The following is a 24,775-nucleotide window of genomic DNA, read 5'->3' on the forward strand; positions in this document are numbered from 1 at the left end:
TCATAATGACCATACCTGGTCCTAAAGGCGGTCTTCTGCACATCCTCATTTCTGACCCGCATCTGGTGATATCTGGAGCGTAAATCAATCTTGGACAACCAGGACGCTCCCTGAAGTTGATCAAACAAATCATCTATCCTCGAAAGTGGGTAACGGTTCTTCACCGTTACCTTATTCAACTCCCGGTAGTCTATACACATACGGTGCGACCCATCCTTTTTCTTCACAAATAAAATCGGTGCACCCCAGGGCGAACTACTCGGCCTGATAAATCCCTTGTCCAGCAGCTCTTGCAGCTGCGTAGACAACTCCTCCATCTCTGGGGGAGCCAACCGATATAGTGCCCTAGCTATCGGGGCCGCACCAGGGACTAGATCGATCCCAAACTCAACCTGTCTCTCAGGAGGTAGCCCCGGCAATTCCTCCAGAAATACATCCGAGTAATCTTGCACCACCGGAACATCATCAACTAACATCTTGCTCTTTTCCCGGGCATCTGAAACATAGGCAATATAGCCGACACAACCCTGCTAAAAGTAGCGTCTTGCCCTCGCTGCTGAACACAGAACTGGCCCCCGATGTGGCTTCTCTCCTTGAATCACTAACTCTCCCCCACTGGGAGTGCGTACCCTCACTAACTGTAGCTCGCAATCTATCACCGCCCCATTGGGGCTCAGCCAATCCATGCCTACTATGACTTTATTCCCTTGCAGGGGAATAGGGACCAAGTCCACCGAATACTGCTCATCAAACAACTGTAGAGAACACCCTCTGTGCACCCTTGCCACCCTAATGGTCCTATCAGCTGCAATCTCAACCTCAAGTGGACAATCTAGCTCCCCCGGAGCTCTTCTAAACCTCTTGCTAAGTGCAAGAGAGATGAATGATCGGGTAGCTCCCGAATCAAACAATACCGTAGCTGAGATGTCGTTCACCGAGAACGACCCTATACCAAATATATAACCATAAGAAACAATGAAGAAATAAATACTAAGATAAGGGAAGAATACATACCCGCCACCACATCAGGAGTCGCTCTCGCCTTCTCTGCTGTCAGCTAAAAAGCCCTACTCTTCGCCACCAGCATCTCGCCTCGGCCCTGACGGCCATCTGAAACCCTCAAAGTAGCAAGAGCTGGTGCTGACACCTTCCCTGCAGTAGATAAACTCGGACACTGGGACTTTTTGTGTCCCCTCTGATTGCAATGGAAGCAAATCAGATCTGATGCTGAAACGACGGTGGTAGTGGTTGTACAATCTCTGCTCATATGCCCAGTTCGGCCGCACTTGTAGCAACCGACACTCCCTGCCTTGCACGCCCCGTCGTGCAATCTCCCACACTTGCCACACCGAGCGTGGCTCTGCTGACTCCTAGCTTTATAATCTGAACCCTTGGGCTTTTTACCCGCATTCCCTGTACATGGAGCCGTCTCCGGCTTCCTCTTCCTCTCTATCTCAAGGTCAATCTCTCTCTCGAGCCCTAGCAATCATGTCATCCAGCATTTTGCAGTTGGACCGGCTCACGAACTGGAAGATATCACTCCGCAGCATCTCATGATAATGAGCCTTCTTCATTTCCTCACCAGTCGCGTACTAAGGAATAAGAAGTGCCCTCTCCCTGAATTTAGCGGTAATTTCCGCCACCATCTCTGTAGTCTGGGTAAGATCCTGAAACTCGCGTGCTAACTGCTGCACCTCAATAACCGGTGTGAACTCAGCTCTGAATCTTGTTGTAAAGTTTGCCCAGGTCATGGTATCCAAGGCTACGTCATCCCGATGGCATCACCAATCTCATCCCACCAATCTAGTGCCCTGTCCTTCAGAAAACAGGATGCCAATCTGACCTTGTCCCCCTCAGGACATCTGCTAGTGCGGAAGGCATTGGCCACATTTGCCAACCATCTGGTGCTCGCTATGGGGTCTCGTGCCCCGTGGTAATCTGGAGCTCCATATGCACGGAACTCCGTGAAGGTAAGCGTGTGCGACCCCATCATGGCCGCTACCTCAGCACGGAAAGTACTCAGTCTCTCATCCATCAACTCCAAGATACCCTCCTTGATCGAACCAAAGATCACAGGAGTATGCTCAAGTATGGTGCGAGTAATCTCTGAAGAGAGAAACTCCCTAGTCTGCTCATCCAACGGCCTGGCCTCCGGGCCTGATCCTGATCCCCCTCCGGCACCTGAACTGCTGACTGCTAGTCTAGGGCGTAATTCCACCATTCTGAAACACAACATAATAAATGTCAGGAACACTGATATATCTCGAGGAATCACTACTACCACAAGTTTCCCGGTCTCATCTCAGCTTTCCTTGATTTGAGTACGGATCCTCTGCTTCCAGTAGTACGGGCCCATACTACCTTCCACATTTATCCGTACTTTCCTCAAGTACTACCTTGACTCCACCAAGTCGCTATTACCGCTAATAATCTCTACTACTCTTATCCTAGGCTTGCCCTAGGGAATTCTATGACTATACCCGATCGAGTCCTCAGCTGCTGAAAGCCTCCATGTGATGCCAATTAGCCATCACCTGAATACCACCACATGTGGCGAGGCTCAGATAATCCTTCAAGTAAAGACTCATCCCTACAGCGGTTATACTCAGGCAAGAGCTGCGCAATAGGGCTAAATCTAGCACTCTGAGATTATTCAACCCTATTCACATGTGACGTGATGCATTCACCTGATGGCTAACCCCATCACCTAGAGTCCCACAAAGCACAAAGCAAGCAGCATTCAGACATAGGATACCACTCAAGCAATTCTATCCTCATAAGAGGGAAACTATACTAGCATACAATGCTAAGTTCACATTAGCAGGCATAACCTAAACAGGCTATCCTACTGCTGACTACTCTATGCTAGCATGCAATTCTTATAAGGTTGAAACACATAAAGCAGACATATAAGGCATCCTCCTAGATCCTTAGTTCTATACTAGCATGTTGTTCTACTGATACTGAAACTGAAGCTGATATTCGTAATATAACTTGTATGGGTAATATGGGAGTACTTATTTGAGCTCGGCTGATCGCATGCGCCACACCCCTTTTCTCTTTTCAAAGTTTTTATCTTTTAAAAGAAATTCTTTTTAGTTTTACAAAACTCGCTTCTTTTGAAAAACATTTTACCATTTCCTTAGTTTGAGTTCAGACACACCCGGAAGTGTGCCCGAATCCCTCAAACCAAGGCTCTAATGCCAACTTGTAACATCCCAAAAATACGACCAAATTTTTTTTTAAATAGTAATAAAAATCATATATTGTTTGTCATATCATAAAGACCATGTGTCAAATATCTCAACTCGTAATAAAATGTCGTGAAACAACTGTATCAAATCAAACTACAAATCAACAAACTCCCAGGATAAAGACTGAAGCTGTGGTGTGTGCGATGCCATCATCTCGAGCTCTTCCCCTTACTTGCGGAAGTACCTGAAACCAAAACTAAAACTGTAAGCACGAAGCTTAGTGAGCTCCCCCAAACTACCACATACCATAAAATAACATATAAACACGTACTGCGCCTTGCCCACTGCATCGGGCCGAAGCCCAGAAACCACATCGGACCGAAGTCTGGAACTAACTGGGACCTTGTACCCTGCATCGAACCGATGTCCGGAGCTGACTGGGACCTTGTCCCCTGCATCGAACCGAAGTCCGAAACTAACTGCATCGGACCGAAGTCCGAAACTAACTACATCGGACCGAAGTCCGGAAACTAACTAAGCATAGCATATCATAGCATAAACACATATCAACTAGCATAACACATATAATCATAAACTCATATATTGCATACTACGTCAGGCCATAGCCCATAACACCTAACACATAAATCTTGTCTGAGCCACGAAGGCATCAAACACACTAACAACTGCATCGGACCGAAATCTGGAAACTACTACTAACTAAACGGGTCGGCATTGTGGCCTTAGACCCGTTCCTACTAGAAGGAAACTCACCTCGTAGCCTAGCTGCTGAAAGGACTGCTCGGAAGCTGTCTGATGCGTCTCCGGTTTCACCCCGGCTACAATATCCATGAGCACCATCAATCAAATATTGTTAATAATAATACTGAGGGTAAAATGACTCTCTTACCTCTGGTCCAAGTCAACCTAACTATCAAAGTCAACATTCAGTTGACCTGACTCGTTGAGTTGGGCCACCAACTCGTCGAGTCCTTACTCTTACTTCCTTGATTCCACTCGCTACTACTCATCGAGTTTGATGTAAACTCGGTGAGTTCCTCTTCGCTACTAACACTCTGACAATCTGCATCCGACTCGCCGAGTTGTATGAACAACTCGTCGAGTTCTCCTTCCTCAGATGATTATTCTAGCTGTGACTCGCCGAGTTTTATGAACAACTCGTCGAGTTTGTTATTGAAGTATGAAAATGGCCTTTGACTCACCGAGTTAGGGCATTGACTCGCCGAGTTCTTCCACGAATGAGTCTAACCCTCTAGCTCATCGAGTCCACTTCTCACTCACTGGTTCCACTCGGCATAACTCGAGAAAGGAAACACAGGGGACTCGCCGAGTTGTATGCATGTAAATACTATACACTCGATTCTGCTTGAAACTAATCCATGCCATTAATAGATCTGGGTTCCTGGGACTTGATTTACACGTAAAGTTTCCAACTTTACGTGTAAATAACATCAAATGGAGGTTTTAAGGTTAAAAGCACACTATAATAGTAGATCTAGAGCTTTCATGCAAAATGGATCCATAAAGGTGCTAGATCTAAGCTCCTGGAGATCAAATCTAGCTAGATCTGAAGGTTAATCAACTCCATGAGTCCTTTATGCTACTACTAAGCTAAGAAATGGTTTAAGAATGGCTTCACAAAGGAGATTTAAGCATAGAAACAGAAAAGGTCCAAGATATACCTTACTTTCTTCTGAAATTCCTCAAGGATCTAGAATCTCCTTCTTCTCTTCTTGATCTACCTTCTTTTATCTCTCAAAATCTTCAAAGAACACACCAAAATCACACAAAAATGCAAAGAGGGCTCTAGGGTTCGAGTAAGATGCTCAGAGGGGTGATGGGGGCTGACTTGAGGCCCCCAAAAGTTGTTTATATAGGGTGCAAACCCTTAAAATTAGGGTTTCATCCAGACTGGCAGACTCGCCGAGTCCATAAACGTGCTCGAAATCGTGACCCTACTCGACGAGTCCAGCTATTGACTCGTCGAGTTCCCCTTAAACTTGAAGAAATATAACAATAAATAACAATATAAATATCATACCAGAATTGGGGTGTTACATCCAACTCGTCGATTTTTTCAGCCATTACACATTAAGCTCATTCCAGTCGATTCCAATGCTCCAAACTTGAAATCCAACCTCCTAGGATGAAATTATCATATAAATTTTCTAAGTTTTCATGCATAAGGCCTCACAAGGTTAAACACCCAAAACTAAGCTCAAGAAGGGGTTTAGGGCATGGAGAAGGGCCAAAGCTTGATAAAGTAGATGACTTTATGACTATAGGAGCCTAGAGGAGTCCAGATTTGAAACCATGTCCTTATGACAAGCTCAAACCCGAGAATGACTCCATAATGTCCCAAAAATGGTCATAAACACTCGTAATAGAAGATCTAAGTATAACGAAGTCAAGGTATTAACTTTATAACTCAGTTTGATAGCTAATACACATGAGGTATTGTATCTACAGCCTCCTTCTTGATCCAAGCTTCAAAATCTGCAAGTCTCCTTCCAAAAACTCCTCAAAAGTCACCTATTAAGCTCTCAAACACACCCAAGAGGGTACCATGCTCGATATAGGGTTTTCTTTGGTTGAAATGACGATGAATGAGGCTACAATGGGTAATATGTTCTTTAAACAGAGTGCAAAAACACGAAAATTAGGGCTTTCACTAAACAGTCTCAACTCGTCAAGTTGGACCCTCCAACTCGTCGAGTTTACTTCAAAAATCTACATGGGCTGATCTCTTCTACACGATGAGTTGGAGCAACCAACTTGTCGAGTAGGTCCTATAATATGCATGAAAACCTCGAATTTCAAACATGGGAAATCGGGGTGTTACATATTTTATTAAAACAAAACTAAGAAAAAATGAAATTGGATTTCTTTTGTTTAAAACTACATTGTTTAAAATGTTCTATACCTAAGCTTAGGTACATAATATCCACATATTTATTTTTCCATATATATATATATATATATATATATATATATATATATATATATATATATATATATATATATACTACTTTATAATGCATACATAATAAAAATTTTGAAAATTTTAAGACCAAAGTCTTAAAACTAAGGAGCTTCAATCTTAACCTTTAATTTTATATCAAATGCATCTAATGGTATAAAATAATTATCTATGTGAATTAAAAATGACCAATCAAAAGGAAGTATTTTTCTCTAAGTTTTTATCGATCCTAGATATAAAAAACCACACCACAAAACCCTAATCCTACTCAATTTTCATCAGCCTCCATCTTTTTAGACTCTGGTGGTGCATAAACATACACCAACGAGGATTTGTCCGACTCATTTTCACCTGCATTTCATCTCCCATCTCTGTAAAACCATAGATCTCAAATCGTCCTTTCTACCGCTACCATTCACCAAAAATCAACGATCTGACCACCATCGCACCTTCAAAACCCGTCGCCAACATTGAGCCTCCACCTCTACAGCCACCACTGCTGCACCACCTTTAGTTGTCTCTCCATTTTGATTATGTCCCTTTGTAGAGAACTATCGTTCTGAAATCGACACGCTACCATGGCCTTCACCGCCAACATTCAGATCTACCACTACCGTCCTTCCCTCCCTTTTTTTCATCGTGTTTTGTTTTTAAAAATTTCAATCTTATGTATGTTGCGTGCTTTTTTGTTGTAGATTCATTCAAAAATCATAGATCCAAAAACATAAATTGTATGGTTACTCCAAAAATCTGTCATGTTTGTCATTTGTTCAAGATCTGTTCCATATCTATTCTATATTTGACATTTTGGTTTCATAGTGTGCTTTTTATTTAATTTTTGCAAATCGACGAGCTTTTCTCATTCATTTATCTAGAATTCACCAGACTCCCACCTAACAAACCGGTGGAAATTGGTTTATGTGATACAGGTTTATATGAGATTCTAATCGATTTATGTGAGACAGGTTTATTTGTAGATGGAAATCGGTGCTATCTTTTTCTTTCTATTAGGTCTAGATAGGAAGATCCAAACATGGAAACAGATATGTGTTTCTTTTCAATAGTAATAGTTATGATTATTGATTGAGGGTAAGATCTTCTCATATCTCCTTTTTTTGTTTTTATTGTGAGATTTTTTTTATAAAAACTTGGTTTAGATCAATAATGTTAATCCAATTGATGATTTCAAATCTGATACGAAATATATTACTCAATATTATATCATCCTGCAATATATTTTTCGTATGTGACGTTTGCTTATGGTTTTTTGCATTTTGGTTTGATTTGTTTCTTTTATTTAGTCTTATGTTTAGATTATTGTTTGTATGTTGTGTGATTTAGGTTTTGATGAGAAATATTTATATTGTACCGAAAATGAAGAACTAGAGTTGTATGCATTTTAGAAAAGTATTGATGGTGTTTTTGTGTTTCAAACAATTTCATCTGGGTTAAAATACTTTATGTATTAAATTTTTGTTATTTATTGTTCAGATCTGAGAATGTAAAATAGTAGTCACAGCTTTAATTTTTACAGTTTCTCGAAACTGTAATATAAAAACTTTATTTACTTTAATTTTTGTTTGTTAATATTTATTATGATTGAAATAGCTTATTAAGTTTGGGGTTTTGATATTTTGAAATGTAGATTATAAGTTAATCTTTTGTTTGTGTATTTGAATTAAACCGATTTATGTTTTTTATTATTTGACATATTTGTTAGTTTAACTTTTGAGAATAAATTTTCTACTTTTTAACTTTAGAATACAAAACGAAACAATTTATTTCAAATGATCAAAATCTAAAATTCCTAATCATGATCTCAGTAGCTAGTTGAAATGGAAACCTAAGAAATTATACTTTTATCACATACAATATATATACTTTTATATTTTGTATATTTTTTTTATGTAATTAGAGAGTTTGTTAGAGTAATGAAAAATAGAATTTAATCATAATTAAAATTGAGGACTTTTATAGTTTTTGATATTCGTGTTTTTTCAATATTTCCAACTTCATATTCTAAACAATGTTTTTTTTTTTATCTTTTCAACAAATCTCTGCGAAAGGTGAAAACGGGTGGCTTATTTTAGCTAATTTTTCAATTATCTCTTAGTTTTAGTGTTTGATTTATTTATTATTTAAAAATAAAAATCATTATATTGTTATATGATTGACGATAGGAAGTAAACATGAAAACATATGACAAGTAAAACTATTAATCATTATATTTTCAATCATCTCTAGTTGTAAATATTTGGATTTAGTTGTGACATATATATATATATATATATATATATATATATATATATATATATATATATATATATATATATATATATATATATATATATATATACTTCAAAATAACAAATTTTATGCTTTTACAATTTTGTAGAAAAAAAAAATAGAAAGCAATTTTAAAAAACAAAACAAATTAACCATAAAGCAAGCATAAAGACATTTTGTTTTTTTTTATGTGGACGGGTAACTAGAAATCATATTCAAAAAATTTCTTGAATAGTTTTAGTTGTAAGAAATAAGTATGTCTTGTATGTATAATAACTAATATAAAAAGAAATAAAAAGAGAATACAAGACATTGGTAGACAAACTCTATAAGTATGTATACATGTTTAAAGTTTAGAATAGTCTTTTTTTTATAATGACAATTTTATAATTAATTAATAAATGATTAAAAAAATCCATCATATAGAAAAAATTATATATATATATATATATATATATATATATATATATATATATATATATATATATATATATATATATATATATCAAAACTTGAAACTTATATAAATTTAAAGTTGGCATTTATAATAAATTGTTAAATAAATACCATGTAAATGTCAAATAGGATTTAATAAGACAATTATTGTGTGGTATATCTCATTAAAACTTGTATTAAAAGAAATCATAGGTAAAACCGTAAAATATTCCGTAGCTCCGATTAATAAACAATTTATTTTTTTCATTATATTTTTTGATTTTATTTTGGCAGACCCATATTTAGAATATGATAATTTCAAGTAATATTTTTTTATTTAACCAACAAATATAGTATTGACGAATAACAATAATATCATAACTATTTAAATATCATAGATATTATTTTGATAATAAAAAGAATTAAAACTTAGTATGAGAGGTACATATGATAAAAATAATGATTTTGTGTGTATTATATAGAGACATGTATATACATTTAAGATAAAAAAAAATGGCAAATAATATATTTAAGAATTATTTTGGATTATATTGAATGTTCTACTAAAAATCTACTTGTAATAATATAAATAAAAACTGACTAATCTAATGGTTATCATTACAATCTTTAGTATTATTTATAGTTGTATTATACACCATCTTAATATATGTATGAACTAATAGTATCATTTGTTTTCTTTGGTAATATTAGAAATAAAATAAATGTCAACAACAAATAAATTTATCATTATAAAAACAGTGATAATATCTTTCACTCAAATAAATAAATGAATATGATACACGCTTAATAAAGAAAATTAGTAATATTTGTAAGAAAAAAAAAACGTAAAGAAATTAATATGAAGAGTAATGCATATATAAAGGTCAACATGCAAATTTAAATAAAAAAACACCTCTAACTAATCCAACACAATGGTGAAAGATTAAACAAATTTAAACTTTCATTCAAATTATAGTATATGTTGCTTCAAAAAAAAAAGTAGTCATGTTCATATATTTGTTTTTAGCTCAAAACCACGTATTATTAAAACAAAATAGTTCGGTATTTTTATTATATCCCCGACAATTATGTTAAGTGAAAGCGAAATTATAAACAGAACCAAAACAATTTGACGATAATCTAAATAAATTAATTATCGGTCAAAACTAATCGTCGTTGTTGCATTACGCGGGTACACTACTATGTGTGTGTATGTGTGTGCACGTGTGTGTGTATGTGTGTGTGTGTGTGTGTGTATATATATATATATATATATATATATATATATATATATATATATATATATATATACTACTTTATAATGTATACATAATAAAAAAAATTTAAAAATTTAAGACCAAAGTCTTAAAACTAAGGAGCTTATATCTTAAACTTTAATTTTATATCAAATGCATCTTATGGTATAAAATAATGATCCATTTGAATTAAAAATGACCAATCAAAAGGAAGTATTTTTCTCTAAGTTTTTATCAATTGTAGATATAAAAAGCCACCCCACAGAACCCTAATCCTACTTAATTTTCATCAGCCTCCATCTGTTTAGACTCCGGTGGTGGATAGTCATACACCAATGAGAAGTCGTACGACTCATTTTCACTTGCATTTCATCTCCCATCTCTGTAAAACCATAGATCTCAAATCGTCCTTTCTGCCTCTGCCTTTCACTAAAAATCAACGACCTGTCCACCATCGCACCTTCAAAAACCGTCGCCAACATTGAGCATCCACCTCTATAGCCACCACTGTTGCACCACCTTCAGTTGTCTCTCCATTTTGATTATGTCCCTCTGTAGAGAACTATCGTTCTGAAATCGACACCGCTACCATGGCCTTCACCGCCAACATTCAGATCTACCACTACCGTCCTTCCCTCCCTTTTTTTTTCATCGTGTTTTGTTTTTAAAAATTTCAATCTTATGTATGTTGCGTGCTTTTTTGTTGTAGATTCATTCAAAAATCATAGATCCAAAAACATAAATTGTATGGTTACTCCAAAAATCTGTCATGTTTGTCATTTGTTCAAGATCTGTACCATATCTATTCTATATTTGACATTTTGGTTTCATAGTGTGCTTTTTATTTAATTTTTGCAAATCGACGAGCTTTTCTCATTCATTTATCTAGAATTCACCAGACTCCCACCTAACAAACCGGTGGAAATTGGTTTATGTGATACAGGTTTATATGAGATTCTAATCGATTTATGTGAGATAGGTTTATTTGTAGATGGAAATCGGTGCTATCTTTTTCTTTCTATTAGGTCTAGATAGGAAGATCCAAACATGGAAACAGATATGTGTTTCTTTTCAATAGTAATAGTTATGATTATTGATTGAGGGTAAGATCTTCTCATATCTCCTTTTTTTGTTTTTATTGTGAGATTTTTTTTATAAAAACTTGGTTTAGATCAATAATGTTAATCCAATTGATGATTTCAAATCTGATACGAAATATATTACTCAATATTATATCATCCTGCAATATATTTTTCGTATGTGACGTTTGCTTATGGTTTTTTGCATTTTGGTTTGATTTGTTTATTTTATTTAGTCTTATGTTTAGATTATTGTTTGTATGTTGTGTGATTTAGGTTTTGATGAGAAATATTTATATTGTACCGAAAATGAAGAACTAGAGTTGTATGCATTTTAGAAAAGTATTGATGGTGTTTTTGTGTTTCAAACAATTTCATCTGGGTTAAAATACTTTATGTATCAAATTTTTGTTATTTATTGTTCAGATCTGAGAATGTAAAATAGTAGTCACAGCTTTAATTTTTACAGTTTCTCGAAACTGTAATATAAAAACTTTATTTACTTTAATTTTTGTTTGTTAATATTTATTATGATTGAAATAGCTTATTAAGTTTGGGGTTTTGATATTTTGAAATGTATTGTTGTTAATCTTTTGTTTGTGTATTTGAATTAAACCGATTTATGTTTTTTATTATTTGACATATTTGTTAGTTTAACTTTTGAGAATAAATTTTCTACTTTTTAACTTTAGAATACAAAACGAAACAATTTATTTCAAATGATCAAAATCTAAATTCCTAATCGTGATCTCAGTAGCTGGTTGAAATGGAAACCTAAGAAATTATACTTTTATCACATACAATATATATACTTTTATATTTTGTATATTTTTTTTATGTAATTAGAGAGTTTGTTAGAGTAATGAAAAATAGAATTTAATCATAATTAAAATTGAGGACTTTTATAGTTTTTGATATTCGTGTTTTTTTAATATTTCCAACTTCTTATTCTAAACAATGTTTTTTTTATCTTTTCAACAAATCTCTGCGAAAGGTGAAAACGGGTGGCTTATTTTAGCTAATTTTTCAATTATCTCTTAGTTTTAGTGTTTGATTTATTTATTAATTAAAAATAAAAATCATATATTGTTATATGATTGACGATAGGAAGTAAACATGAAAACATATGACAAGTAAAACTATTAATCATTATATTTTCAATCATCTCTAGTTGTAAATATTTGGATTTTAGTTGTGCCATATATATATATATATATATATATATATATATATATATATATATATATATATATATATACTTCAAAATTAACATAAAATAACAAATTTTATGCTTTTACAGTTTTGTAGAAAAAAAAAATAGAAAGCAATTTTAAAAAACAAAACAAATTAACCATAAAGCAAGCATAAAGACATTTTGTTTTTTTTATGTGGACGGGTAACTAGAAATCATATTCAAAAAATTTCTTGAATAGTTTTAGTTGTAAGAAATAAGTATGTCTTGTTTGTATAATAACTAATATAAAAAGAAATAAAAAGAGAATACAAGACATTGGTAGACAAACTCTATAAGTATGTATACATGTTTAAAGTTTAGAATAGTCTTTTTTTTATAATGACAATTTTATAATTAATTAATAAATGATTAAAAAGATCCATCATATAGAAAAAATTATATATATATATATATATATATATATATATATATATATATATATATATATATATATATATATTAAAACTTGAAACTTATATAAATTTAAAGTTGGCATTTATAATAAATTGTTAAATAAATACCATGTAAATGTCAAATAGGATTTAATAAGACAATTATTGTGTGGTATATCTCATTAAAACTTGTATTAAAAGAAATCATAGGTAAAACCGTAAAATATTCCGTAGCTCCGATTAATCAACAATTTATTTTTTTCATTATATTTTTTGATTTTATTTTGGCAGACCCATATTTAGAATATGATAATTTCAAGTAATATTGTTTTATTTAACCAACAAATATAGTATTTACGAATAACAATAATATCATAACTATTTAAATATTATAGATATTATTTTGATAATAAAAAGAATTAAAACTTAGTATGAGAGGTACATATGATAAAAATAATGATTTTGCGTGTATTATATAGAGACATGTATATACATTTAAGATAAAAAAAATGGCAAATAATATATTTAAGAATTATTTTGGATTATATTGAATGTTCTACTAAAAATCTACTTGTAATAATATAAATAAAAACTGACTAATCTAATGGTTATCATTACAATCTTTAGTATTATTTATAGTTGTATTATACACCATCTTAATATATGTATGAACTAATAGTATCATTTGTTTTCTTTGGTAATATTAGAAATAAAATAAATGTCAACAACAAATAAATTTATCATTATAAAAACAGTGATAATATCTTTCACTCAAATAAATAAATGAATATGATACACGCTTAATAAAGAAAATTAGTAATATTTGTAAGAAAAAAAAAACGTAAAGAAATTAATATGAAGAGTAATGCATATATAAAGGTCACCATGCAAATTTAAATAAAAAAACACCTCTAACTAATCCAACACAATGGTGAAAGATTAAATAAATTTAAACTTTCATTCAAAGTATAGTATATGTTGCTTCAAAAAAAAAAAGTAGTCATGTTCATATATTTGTTTTTAGCTCAAAACCACGTATTATTAAAACAAAATAGTTCGGTATTTTTATTATATCCCCGACAATTATGTTAAGTGAAAGCGAAATTATAAAGAGAACCAAAACAATTTGACGATAATCTAAATAAATTAATTATCGGTCAAAACTAATCGTCGTTGCTGCATCACGCGGGTACACTACTATGTGTGTGTATGTGTGTGCACGTGTGTGTATGTGTGTGTGTGTATATATATATATATATATATATATATATATATATATATATATATATATATATACACTACTTTATAATGTATACATAATAAAAAAAATTTAAAAATTTAAGACCAAAGTCTTAAAACTAAGGAGCTTATATCTTAAACTTTAATTTTATATCAAATGCATCTTATGGTATAAAATAATGATCCATTTGAATTAAAAATGACCAATCAAAAGGAAGTATTTTTCTCTAAGTTTTTATCAATTGTAGATATAAAAAACCACCCCACAAAACCCTAATCCTACTTAATTTTCATCAGCCTCCATCTGTTTAGACTCCGGTGGTGGATAGTCATACACCAATGAGGAGTCGTACGACTCATTTTCACTTGCATTTCATCTCCCATCTCTGTAAAACCATAGATCTCAAATCGTCCTTTCTGCCTCTGCCTTTCACTAAAAATCAACGACCTGTCCACCATCGCACCTTCAAAAACCGTCGCCAACATTGAGCCTCCACCTCTATAGCCACCACTGTTGCACCACCTTCAGTTGTCTCTCCATTTTGATTATGTCCCTCTGTAGAGAACTATCGTTCTGAAATCGACACCGCTACCATGGCCTTCACCGCCAACATTCAGATCTACCACTATCGTCCTTCTCTCCCTCTTTTTTCATCGTGTTTTGTTTTTAAAAATTTCAATCTTATGTACGTTGCGTGCTTTTTTGTTGTAGATTCATTCAAAAATCATAGATCCAAAAACATAAATTGTATGGTTACTCCAAAAATCTGTCATGTTGGTCATTTGTTCAAGATCTGTTCCATATCTATTCTATATTTGACATTTTGGTTTCATATTATGCTTTTTATTTAATTTTTGCAAATCGACAAACTTTTCTCATTCATTTATCTAGAATTCACCAGATTCCCACCTAACAAACCGATGGAAATCAGTTTATGTGATACAGGTTTATTTGATATTTTAATCGATTTATGTCAGACATGTTTATTTGTAGACGGAAATCGGTGTTATTTATTTTATTTTTTTTCTATGAGGACTAGATAGGAAGATGCAAACATGGAAACACATATGTGTTTTTTTCAATAATAATAGTTGTGATTATTTATTGAGGGTAAGATCTCCTCATATCTCCTTTTTTGTTTTTGTTATGAGATTTTTTTATGAAAATTTGGTTTACAACTATAGTGCTAATCTAATTGATGATTTCAAATCTGATAAGAAAAATATTACGCAACATTATATCATCCTGCAATATATTTTTTGTATGTGACGTTTGCTTATGGTTTTTTACGTTTTGGTTTGATTTTTTTTATTTTACTTGGTCTTATGTTTAGATTATTGTCTGTATTTTGTGTGATTTAGGTTTTGATGATAAATATTTATATTGTACATAAAATGAAGGACTAGAGGTGTATGCGTTCTAGAAAAGTATTCAATGCGTTTTTGTGTTTCAAACAATTTCATTTGGGTTAAAATACTTTATGTATCAAATTATTGTTATTTGTTGTTCGAATCTGAAAATGTAAAATAGTAGTCACAGCTTGAATTTTTATAGTTTCTTAAAATTGTACTATAAAAACTTTATTTACTTTAATTTTTGTTTTTGAATATTTTTATTTGGTAATGTTTATTATGATTGAAATAGCTTATTAAGTTTGGAGTTTTTATATTTTGAAATGTAGATTGTAAATTAATCTTTTTTTTTTTTGTGTATTTGAATTAAAGTGATTTATGTTTTTTAGTAGGTGACATATTTATTACTTTAACTTTTGAAAATAAATGATCAAAATCTAAAATTCCTAATCGTGATCTCAATAGCTCGTTGAAATGGAAACCTAACAAATTATACTTTTATCATATATAATATATATACTTTTATATTCTGTAATTAAAGGGCATGTTAGACTAATGAAGAAGAGAATTTAATCATAATTAAAATTGAGGTCTTTTATAGTTTTTGATATTCGTGTTTTTTTATATTTCCAACTTCATTTTCTGAACAGTGTTTTTTTTTTTTTTTTTTTTTTTTTTTTTTTTTTTTTGTATCTTTTCAACAAATCTCTTTGAAAATGTGAAAATCGGTGGCTTATTTTAGCTAATTTTTTATCATCTTTAAGTTTTAGTGTTTGATTTATTTATTAATTAAAAATAAAAATCATTATATTGTTATATGATTGACGATAGGAAGTAAAACTATTAATCATTATATTTTCAATCATCTCTGGTCGTAAATATTTCCATTTAGTTGTGAAATATATATATATATATATATATATATATATATATATATATATATATATATATATATATATATATATATATATATATACTTCTAAATTAACATAAAATAATAATTTTTATGCTTTACAATTTTGTAGAAAAAAATTAGAAAACAATTTTACATTTGTAGAAAAATAAAAACAAATTAACCACAAATTCTAAAAGCAAGCATAGAGACATTTTGTTTCTTTTTATTTGCACGGATAACTACAAACCATACTCAAAAAATTTCTTAAATAGTTTTAATTGTAAGAAATAAATATGGCTTGTATGTATAATAACTAATATACAAAGAAATAAAAGGGGTAACTACAAATCATACTCAAAAAATTTCTTGAATAGTTTTAGTTGTAAGAAATATATATGGCTTGTATGTATAATAACTAATATACAAAGAAATAAAAGCAGAATACAAGACATTCGTAGACAAACTCTAAGACTATGTAAAAGTCAAATAGGATTTAATAAGACAATTATTTTGTAGTATATCTCATTAAAACTTGTAATAAAAGAAATCATAGGTAAAATATTCCGTAGCTCAGATTAATTAACAATTTATTTTTTTCAGTATATTTTTTGATTTTATTTTCGCAGACCCATATTTACAAAATGATAATTTCAAATAATATTTTTTTATTTAACCAACAAATGTATTATTGACGAATAACAGTAATATCATAACTATTTAAATATCATATATATTATTTTGATAATAAAAAGAATTAAAACTTAGTATGAGAGGTACATATGATAAAAATAATGATTTTGTGTGTATTATATAGAGACATGTATATACATTTAAGATAAAAAATGGCAAATACTATATTTTAAGAATTCTTTTGGATTATATTGAATGTTCTACTAAAAATCTACTTTTAATAATATAAATAAAAACCAACTAATCTAATGGTTATCATTACAATTTTTAGTATTATTTATAGTTGTATTATACACCATCTTAATATATGTATGAACTAATAGCATCATTTGTTTTCTTTGGTAATATTAGAAATAAAATAAATGTCAATAACAAATAAATTTATCATTATAAAAACAGTGATAATATCTTTCACTAAAATAAATAAATGAATATGATACACGCTTAATAATGAAAAATTGTAATAAATTTAAGAAAAAAATATAAAGAAATTAATATGAAGAGTAATGCATATATAAAGGTCAACAAAAACAACCTCAAATTAATCCAACATAATGGTGAAATATTAAACAAATTTAAACTTTCATTCAAATTAAAGTATAAGTCTCTTCAAAAAAAAAAAAAAAAAAAAAAAAAAAAAAAAAAAAAAAGTGGTCATTTTCATATTTTTTTTTTTTTAGCTAAAAACCACATATTATTAAAACAAAGTAGTTCGGTATTTCTATTATATCCCCGATAATTATGTCCAGTGAAAGGGGGACTGTACACAAAAACAAAACAATTTGAGGACAATCTAAATAAATTAATTATCGATCAAAACTAATTGCCGCTGCTGCATCATGCGGGTACACTACTACCTTAAAAAATTTAAGACCAAAGTCTTAAAACTAAGGAGCTTCAATCTTAACCTTTAATTTTATATCAAATGCATCTAATGGTATAAAATAATGATCCATGTTAATTAAAAATGACCAATCAAAAGGAAATATTTTTCTTTAAGTTTTTATCAATCCTAGATATAAAAAACTACCCCACAAAACCCTAATCCTACTCAATTTTCATCAGCCACTATATTTTTAGACTCCGGTGGTGGATAATCATACACCAATGAGGAGTCATCCGACACATTTTCACATGCATTTCATCTCCCATCTTTGTAAAACCATAGATCTCAAATCGTCCTTTCTGCCGCTGCCTTTCACCAAAAATCAACGACGTGACCACCGTCGCACCTTCAAAAACTGTCGCCAACATTGAGCCTCCACCTCTACAGCCACCACTGCTGCACCACCTTCAGTTGTCTCTCCATTTTGATTATGTCCCTCTGTAGAGAACTATCCTTCTGAAATCGACACCGCTACCATGGCCTTCACCACCAACGTTCAGATCTACCAGTACCGTCCTTTTCTTTTTTTTTTTCATCGTGTTTTGTTTTTAAAATTTTCAATCTCATGTAAGTTGCATGCTTTTTGTTGTAGATTCATTCGAAAAGCATAGATCGAAAAACAAAAATTGTATCATGTTGGTCATTTGCTCAAGATCTGTTCCATATCTATTCTATATTTGACATTTTGGTTTCATAGTGTGCTTTTTATTTAATTTTTGCAAATCGACGAGCTTTTCTCGTTCATTTATCTACAATTCACCAAACTTCCACCTAACAAATCGGTGGAAATCGATTAATGTGATACAGGTTTATATGAGATTCTAATCGATGTATGTGAGACATATTTATTTGTAGATGGAAATCGGTGTTATTTTTTTCTTTCTATTAGATCTGGATAGGAAGATCCAAACGTGGAAACAGATATGTGTTTCTTTTCAATAATAATAGTTATGATTATTGATTAAGGGTAAGATCTTCTCATATCTCCATTATTTGTTTTTTGTTATGAGATTTTTTTATGAAAACTTGGTTTAGAACAATAGTGCTAATCCAATTGATGATTTTAGATCTTATAAGAAAAATATTACGCAATATTATATCATCCTGCAATATATTTTTTGGATGTGACGTTTGCTTATGGTTTTTTGCATTTTGGTTTGATTTTTTTATTTCATTTAGTCTTATGTTTAGATTATTGTCTGTATGTTGTGTGGTTTAGGTTTTGATGATAAATATTTATATTGTACCGAAAATGAAGAACTAGAGGTGTATGCATTCTAGAAATGTATTGATGGCGTTTTTGTGTTTCAAACAATTTCATCTAGGTTAAAATACATGATGTATCAGATTTTTGTTATTTATTGTTCAGATCAAAAATGTAAAATAGTAGTCACAGCTTTAATTTTTACTGTTTCTTGAAACATTACTATAAAATTTTTATTTACTTTAATTTTTGTTTGTTAATATTTTGATTTGGTAATGTTTATTATGATTGAAATAGGTTATTAAGTTTGGAGTTTTTATATTTTGAAATGTAGATTGTAAGTTAAACTTTTGTTTGTGTATTTGAATTAAACTGATTTATGTTTTTTAGTACCCGACATATTTGTTAGTTTAACTTTGGGTAAATAGCACAAAAAATATTTTTTTTACACAGAAATTCGATTTTGACACCATGTTTTTTTTTGTCAATTTTGACACTGTGTTTTCCAATTTGTTACAATTCTGACCATTTGACCGGTTAACTAGGTTACATGCTGACGTGGCATGATGATGTGTTAGTTTTGATGATGTGGCATACTGACATGATATGCTGACGTGTCAAAATTGAATTTTTTTCTCAATAAAACACTAAGTTTTGATTTTTTTTTCGATTTTGACACTAAATTTATTTTTTTTATTTCAACTTTGACACTATGTTTTTTTGTTCCAAATCGAACATCATTTTTTTTCTAATTTTGTTCAATATTGACAATTTTCTATTTGAAACCCTATAAATATTTTTTTAATACATTTAAACCGTATAAATATGTTTTTTTTTTCATTTAAAAACCATACTTTTATACAAATACAATTTTTTTTGTACACTCAAACCATATTTTTATATATAAATATGTATTAGTTATATAAAAATTATATTTTATATTAAATATGCAACTTAAAAATGTGTTTGGAGGTTTGGAGGCGTGTAGTCGATCAAAACTCGGATATCAAGTTTGCAACCCATCAAATTTTTATATCTTATTAGAAGCTTATTGTTAGTTTGATTCTCGTGATATAACTAATGTTTTGAATGTAAGAAAAAAAAAACACTTTGTATTTAAATAAAAATGTGGTTTTTAAACGAAAAAAATATGTTTATACGGTTTAAAATGTAATAAAAAAAATATATTTATACGTTTTCAAATGGAATATAGACAAAATTGAACAAAATTTGATAAACGATGTTCGATTGGAACAAAAAAAACATAGTGTTAAAATTGAAATAAAAAATTAAACTTAGTGTCAAAATCGAAAAAAAGTGAAAACTTAGTGTTTTTTGTGGAAAAAAAAAACCAATTTTGACACATCAGCATATCATGTCAGCATGCCACATCATCAAAATTGACACGTCATCATGCCACGTGAGCATGTAACCTGGTTAACCGGTCAAATGGTCAGAATTGCAACAAATTGGAAAACACAGTGTCAAAATTAACAGAAAAATAACACGGTGTCAAAATCGAATTTCTGTGTAAAAAAAATGTGTTTTTGTATCATTTACCCTTTAACTTTTGAGAATAACTTTTCTACTTTTAACTTTAGAATACAAAACCAAGCAATTTATTTCAAATGATCAAAATCTAAAATTCCAAATCGTGATCTCATTATCCGGTTGAAATGGAAACCCAAGAAATTATACTTTTGTCATATACAATATATACTTTTATATTTTGTATATTTTTTTTATGTAATTAAAGAGTCTGTTAGACTAATAAAAAATAGAATTTAATCATAACTAGAAAAGTGTCCCCCGCTTTGCAGGGGTCGGAAGCCTTCAATGTCGTTTTTTCCCAAAACTTTAAGTATTGTTTTTTTGTTATAGTTAAATGGTATTATGTTTAATATTCATTAGTTTGATTACCATGTTTTTGTCAACCACAAAGTAAAAACTCAATTTCTTTTCAAAAGAAAGTGGAAACCAAAGTTGTAATCACCATTCCATTAAAATTTCAAATTCTCAAAATGATAAACAGAAATAGGGCATAGGCATAATACCTTATATGTTTATGAATCACATGTAATGAATCCATTAACAACAGATAAATGAGAAAATCAGAAGAATATTATCATCAAGAGAATATAGTAAATGTAATAACATGGCTTCTCATTAGTATGTCCTTTAAGGGTTAACATGCAACTGTTGGTTGTGGTTGATGAACAACCAAATTAGGGCTCCGTGTAGAGTGAAGAGCCTATCCTAAAATTCCACTTCTTTTGTCAAGAAATCGATTCCTACTGTTGCCATATATTGATTGCTAAACTTCTCATTCGCATATCTAAACTTGAACGTTAAGGCCAAACAATAATAATCATCCTCAACAATAGATTCTGTGATCTTCAATGATCATATAGATTGATATAAACGTAAAATCACCCAATTATCTCTATTAAAAAAACGACTTATATGATTCCCAAATTCCAATACCTGAAGTTGTAATAATCAAATTTAAAACACCTTCTTCAGTTTTATAGCACAAACCAAGTTCTCCTATGAACGGCCAAAACAAAATCATTTAACATATGATTTAAAGCAAAATTAAAGAAAATGAACCTGTTCGATGGACGTTTGTGCAGAATTTGAATGTGTAACGTGTAAAGATGAATTTTTCTTAGCTGGAATTATTTTACAAAAAAGAAATGTCGTAGTTTTTGTACGAAATTGGAAATTTACGTTCTATTATTCATACCCGTAGGATCATCTTTTTTCTGATTTGTATCTACATCTTCGGTTATTTCTTTACCTGATTTATTTGAACCAAATTGATCCTTATCCTGGCCCTTAGCTGCTGTATAAGCAAACCCCACATATGGGAACAATCCAATTCCATTTTTTGGCGTTGCAAGAGTAGAAAACAAAAAAAAAAAACATAAATGTATGATTTAGAGTTTTGATTTAAATATTTAATGGTTAAATGTACACTTTACCTTTGTTATGATTCTGTAGTGGCCATAAACACATAAGGAGATCCGAAACCCCATTGTTATGTTTCAGAAAACCATCTCATTTAAAAAAAAAAAGAATAAAAATAAAAATAAAAATAACTATATGAGGAAATGAATATACCCTATTTCCCCTGCAGAATCCATTTGGTTGTCAATGATAACTCCTAATTGGAGATTGAAACCCACTAAAAGGATTGTATCCTTTTTAAAACCTATCTCTAACCTAAACGAACAACATATATTTGAAATGTAAAATAAAAATGCAAAATAACACTAACAAAGATGGTAAAACCTGGCGTACTGGGTTTGTGGCGGTGGTATCGGTCGGTCTAGTTGTTTTCCAGCAAGTTTTCACTTATTTCCAAGCATTAATTGATGTATACTGAAAATAAACCAAACAAAATTGTAAAACCTGGCAACAAAAAAAAAACACGAAAAAATGGGTAAAGTAGCAGGCCTTTATTTCTATTTATATAAGGTTCTTTAGCCGAAGTCAGAGCTGCTGTTATTATTTGAATGGAGAAATGAATTGTTAACATTATAAGTTTGATCCTTTAGATGGATTAACAACAAAATCAACATTGAATAAAATTGGTAACACCAATAATGCCTTTACAATAGAATAAACCGTTAACCTTTTATGGTTGGATGTTAAGTCTTCATTTAAGCACACTTACTGGAAGCTGGTCATGACAACCTTTGACACTTAAGATACATCAAACAAATGAGAAAGAAAAAAAAAAGTACAGATGGAAAAATAAAGACCTTTATGAGTTTTATGAATGCAATAAACAACTTCCAACCTTGGATTTCAAATAATCATATAAGAAACAGATACATTCTTATGTGATTTGAGTCATTTCAAAGCCTTGAAAGGGTAAGTTTTTCATCCGTAAACAAAAGGTTCATGTTCTGCAAAAAAAAGAAAAAAAAAAAAAAAAAGACAGATACCCTTTGTTAGAAAAGTGAAAGTTGGATTTCAAGTTAATATAATAATTCTTGGATTACAAATAATCACATAAGAAACAGATACATTCTTATGTGATTAACTCACTTCAAAGCCTTGAAAGGTTAAGTTTTTCATCCGTAAATAAAAGGTTCATGTTCTGGAAAGAAAGAAAAAAAAGACAGACACCCATTGTTAGAAAAGTGAAACTTGGATTTCAAGTTAATATAATGATTCTTGAAGTATACATACCACCACCTAGAAGAACAAAGATTAGAAGCTTTGATTGAGTTGAAATGTTATTTAAAGATTTAGACTTTGAATTGAGAAAGATACCTAGACCAGGGTGGATGCGATCAATATCAATACTGTCATTCTTAATGCAACAGGTGCCTAATTTAATAATCTTAAATACATTCTAAAAACAACATTTGACAACGAAAACTCGAAATTACTATCAGTAATTTTAGCTATCAACACTATAATTATAATTTGGGGTTTTACGATTACTGTGGATAAAGAACATAAATGTGATTTTGGAGTCGACTTTGCTTAAGAGTACCTTCCGACACTTCAAGGTTTTTGGTTTTTTAATTCTTGCTTTTGCATAAACATCCAAAATTAATAAAAGCAAATCTTAAAAGAAAGGTGTGAAGGGAGTGATGAACAAACAAGATTCAGGAAATCAACAAAAAAATGCAAGAATTAAAGAGTTGTATAACCGATGTTAGAGCAGGTTAAGATGGAGATACAAATCAACCCTCGATGGAAACCAAAGCTATGAAACACCCTACATAGATGGTAGAAGTACGTAATGTTAAAGTCGTCGTCATCAGATCAACATGACGATAACGTTGGATGTGGAAGCTGATGGTGGACATCGAAGCAATCGATTCGAAGCCCTAAACCCAGATGAAACGCGCTTCAAGATCTATCGCTTCAGTGTCGGAGAAAGACGACCAGCAGTTGCAGTCGATCACACGACTGATAAAAACACAGATAGAAAAATGAGGTCAGTTAGGAAAAGGTGGAGAAGAAGTACAGAAATCAGAATCCAATTGGATGAGAAAACGGTGAAGAAAGACATAACAACACGTAACTACTAACCATTTACAAAATGACAATATATGACGCCCTAAAAAACCACCTACAATTGCAACCACACACATAAATAAGGACCAAAACTGCCAAAAAGTTAAGAAAAGAAGATAATGAATGCAGTAAATAATCAAAAAGCAAAGTGGCAAATAAATGAAAATATAGGGACCTGGAATGTAACTACAAGGACCAAAATAGAGAAACACATTTGATGTTTACTGTTGAAATTTTTCACAATCTTAATATATATATATATATATATATATATATATATATATATATATATATATATATATAAAATTGAGATGTTTTATAGTTTTTGATATTCATGTTTTTTTTTTATATTTCCAACTTCGTTTTCTGAACAATGTTTTTTTGTATCTTTTCAACAAATCTCTCTTAAAAGGTGAAAATCGATGGTTTATTTTAGCTAATTTTTCAATCATCTTTAAGTTTTAGTGTTTGATTTATTTATTAGTTAAAAATAAAAATCATTATATTCTTATATGATTGACGATAAGAAGTGAACATTAAAATATATCACAATTAAAACTATTAATCATTATATTTTTAATCATCTCTAAT

At 30.8% G+C, this 24,775-nt stretch overlaps 1 long non-coding RNA gene across 1 annotated transcript; it reads right to left on the reverse strand.

Annotated features, from left to right (window-relative positions):
* Window positions 1–21,171: 21,171 nt before the first annotated feature.
* LOC145047741 (uncharacterized) lies at window positions 21,172–24,214 on the reverse strand. Its single transcript, XR_013682386.1, has 2 exons — window positions 23,201–24,214; window positions 21,172–23,058 (listed from the first exon to the last, which is right to left on the reverse strand). It is a non-coding gene; the product is annotated as an uncharacterized LOC145047741 (long non-coding RNA).
* Window positions 24,215–24,775: the final 561 nt, after the last annotated feature.

The sequence above is a fragment of the Lactuca saligna genome, chromosome 5 (genome assembly GCF_052625555.1).
Source record: "Lactuca saligna cultivar CGN05327 chromosome 5, ASM5262555v1, whole genome shotgun sequence".
NCBI lineage: Eukaryota > Viridiplantae > Streptophyta > Magnoliopsida > Asterales > Asteraceae > Lactuca > Lactuca saligna.